The sequence below is a fragment of the Triticum aestivum genome, chromosome 4D (assembly GCF_018294505.1).
Source record: "Triticum aestivum cultivar Chinese Spring chromosome 4D, IWGSC CS RefSeq v2.1, whole genome shotgun sequence".
Classification (NCBI taxonomy): Eukaryota; Viridiplantae; Streptophyta; class Magnoliopsida; order Poales; family Poaceae; genus Triticum; species Triticum aestivum.
In genome coordinates, this window is record NC_057805.1 from 419,871,876 (window position 1) to 419,875,409 (window position 3,534).

Consider the following 3,534-nt stretch of genomic DNA (forward strand, 5'->3'; position numbering starts at 1 on the left):
TCCTCAACTGCAACTGACACGTTGAATTTGTAACTGAAATGTAAAACACAAACATAAGGGATGCAACTTCAAGATAATATGAACAGTGAGCAAAGCAACATATAGAGGTATAAAAGAACATACCCCTCATCCAAGATACCATGAGCATATAATAAGCATACAGAGAGTAAGAGAACCGGCTTCCCTTGAGCCTTGCACCCTCGCTTATCAACATAGTACCAAGACCGAACCCTAGAAAAAGAGCAGAATTGTTAAGCATAGACCTAAGTACAGCTTAACGACACTAAAATATGTCAAAGGGCCACTCATAGTTCCATCAAATCTCTAAAGGAAGAAACTATTGTTATGCTAACTGTCTTTTACTATCAAAGGGGAGTGTGGTTGTGCTGGTAGGTCGTGGTATATCGATTCGCATGTTCGTGTGTCGCTTCCTCCGCTCTCAACCAAATTATCGCCGGCGAGTGGACCCGCCCGCTCTCTTCCCTGCCTCATCGACTCGCTCGACCCAGTCTGATTTATTCTTCCTCTCTCATGAAGAGTGAGCGCGACCAGCTAGGGTTACTATCGCGTTCAGTCGTCGCCGCCTCGCATAACATTTGTCGAACACAAGCCTAGGTCGCCCTCATTTGTACATGCAAGATGTAGCTCACCATCTTCTGTCATGTACGACCTTCATCTATACCTGCTTCCTAGCGGCATCGAATAGTGGCACCGCAGCAGGTCTCCGAGTGCAGCAGCTACTCCAGTTGTACGTGAGCCATGGGTTCAAGAGAGGTTCTTGGAGTTCTCATGGTCCACGGCCGCCGAAAGGGTGTAAGAGTAGATTTGTTAAGGCTTCCAGGTGTTAAAGTATTCTTTTCTCATCACTAAGCATTTGTCTCGCTCACTAATTGTTTCTTGCACTATATGGCCAGATCTAGCTTCTTCATTTATCCATGATTTTTCTTTAAAGTCCATCGACTAAATGTACAAGAGCTTGGCGGCTCTTTTCTAGCTGCGGCTAAAACTTTATATTAAAGTAAACTTTAGTTTTGTTGGTTTCTTGTTCATAGAAACTAGCGGCAAGAAATAAGGCTAGATTAGCCACGGCAACATCAACCAACTTTATGAGCATGTACCTGGACCCTCCTGTATGGAAGTTGATCCACCTTACATGAAGATTAATGTCATCTACATCAATATATTAATTTTGCTCCTGGTATGCATTTCTTGGAGAAATCTTAGGGCAAATATTTTCTTATTTTTGCTTTCTTCAGAAATCTTGGGAGAAATTTAGTGTCGGCACCTTCAGTTCTATTATGTCCATCCCAAAAAGTTTGTCTTAAATTTATCTAGATACGGATGAATCTAACACTAAAAATTAGCATTGTAATCACAACTGTGGGCTAATTCTGTAAAGAAATGCAATGATGTAATGTTCTTGGTTAAACTTCAGTTCTGTATATACTCCCTTCGTCCCAAAGTAAGTGCCGCTGATTTAGTACAAAGTTAGTGACACTTATTTTGGGATGGAGGGAGTACTTAGTAATGCAAATTCAAGAATGTTGCAGGCATGTTGGCATTGAAGTTTTGATAGATATTTTGCTTATGTGTATTTAACATTAACAGAGATACTAACATTGTTTCGATATTTCGCCAGTAGAAGACTGGATTGTGTCTACAACCATTGTGCATCAATGCGATCCAAAAATAGGTAATTCGAGGTGGATTTCACTTGTGGTAGCACACAGTTCAGATAGCAACGCGGGAATTTTACAGAAGCCTTCTACAAAAGCCTTCTACAAACCACAAACATGCATCAAGCAAAAGCCTTCTACAACGACTAACAAACATGCAAGGGCAATTTTACAGAAGGATCAGCACTTGTGGAAAAATAGACATTTTATACAATAACAGCAGCTTTCTATTGGCTTACTCCAAACCACAAAGACACAAATCAATATGCACAAATGTTGGACCTACAGATAAGCAGACTTGAATTCAATAGTAAGTATTAGCAAAACTATCTTTTTTGTGTGTGTGATATCAGTATCACATCAATTCACAACTCTCTATCATTAACAATCCCACTACAGATTACCTCCCTTCTCAGTTCCTACAGATAATTAGCATCCAAACTCAATAAGTATCTTTGTATTCACCGCGTAATCCAAATGAACCGCCACATCCAAGCACGGTCACCACAACTGGTGTGAGGTTATGGCACTGCAATTGGTGGCTCAGCTATTGTGAGGTTGCGATATGTTTTTCTCTGTTGTACACTAGAACCTAAGCAGAAGTTCTTCACACCCAAATCAAGTTGGTTTGAGATTTCATAGATGTATGAATCACTGCCCTGAATTACTAGATATGAAAATGTACAGCCCTGGTACGCAAGAGTAAAGAAACACACCCCTGACCACCAAATTGTCCTCCCAGAGATAATCAACGGACAAAGGAGCCAGATTTCGCTAGGACATCTATAAACATCCCGACCCTAAATCACGCGTCCACGCCAGCAAATCGAATCCCCGCAGCACCAAACCCTAGCACGAATGCGAGGCCAAGGGACAGGGGACTCACATGTGTACCCGCCCATGCTGGCCCGGGACTCGGCGGCGACGATGACGCCTTGTCGAAGATGAAGGAGAGCGTGTTCGTCCCCTTCTTGTTGCTCACCATCTCCATGGTCGCCTTCTGGAACCCATCGAACTGCCACCGGGAAACGAAAACGGGGCGCAAACGGATCAGAGGCCGGCGGAGAGAAAAGGGGATTGAGGGAGGGGAAGGCTCACGCACGTGGTTGCAGGTGGGGAACTCGAGGGCGAGCTGGTCGGCGGTGTCGGCGGAGAAGAGGCCGCCGAAGTCGTCGCTGCCGGCCGCGGCGGCGCCGGTTCTAGGGCGGACAGGTTGGGAATTCGAGGGCGATCTGGTCGTCGGTGTCGGCGGAGAAGAGGCCGCCGAAGTCTTCGCTACCGGCCGCGGCGGTGCCGAAGTGCTTCTCGACGGCGTGGATGTGTAGCGGCGGAGGCGATCAATTGAGATTTTTTTCTCTTTTCCTCTTCGCGTCGGTCTCCCCCTTCATTTCTTGCGGCAGGCCTTGTCTCGCACGAGAGGCCCTGCTTATGGAGGGATCGGGCCGGGCTGTGCCCCATGGGTATACCGTCTCGACTTGGATGGAGGCGGTTATGGCGCCCCATGGGCCGCGGCCCATAACCGGGAGGTGGTGGTTCGCTCCCAGCAGAGCATTACAAAAGTCAACTTTTTTATGGGAGGAATGGGTTTCCGCGATATCGAGCTCTTTAACCTGGCTTTACTGGCCAGGCAGGCCTGGCGCCTCCTACAGGAACCCACCTCTTTGAGTGCGCGGATCCTAAAGGCTGTTTACTACCCTTCTTCCACCATTCTTGACGCAGAAGTGGGCAAACATCCTTCACAAGTTTGGCGCTCCATAATTGAAGGCAGAGACACTTTAAAGCTTGGACTTGTGAAACGGATTGGTTCGGGAGAGGACACAAACATATGGAATGACAATTGAATTCCACATGATTTTAA

The 3,534-nt window shown here is 46.1% G+C and overlaps 1 long non-coding RNA gene across 1 annotated transcript; it reads right to left on the reverse strand.

Moving 5' to 3' along the window:
* Window positions 1–10: 10 nt before the first annotated feature.
* Window positions 11–3,082, reverse strand: LOC123098298 (uncharacterized). The gene is made up of 4 exons (XR_006447709.1): window positions 2,779–3,082; window positions 2,563–2,691; window positions 124–231; window positions 11–33 (listed from the first exon to the last, which is right to left on the reverse strand). It is a non-coding gene; the product is annotated as an uncharacterized lncRNA (long non-coding RNA).
* Window positions 3,083–3,534: the final 452 nt, after the last annotated feature.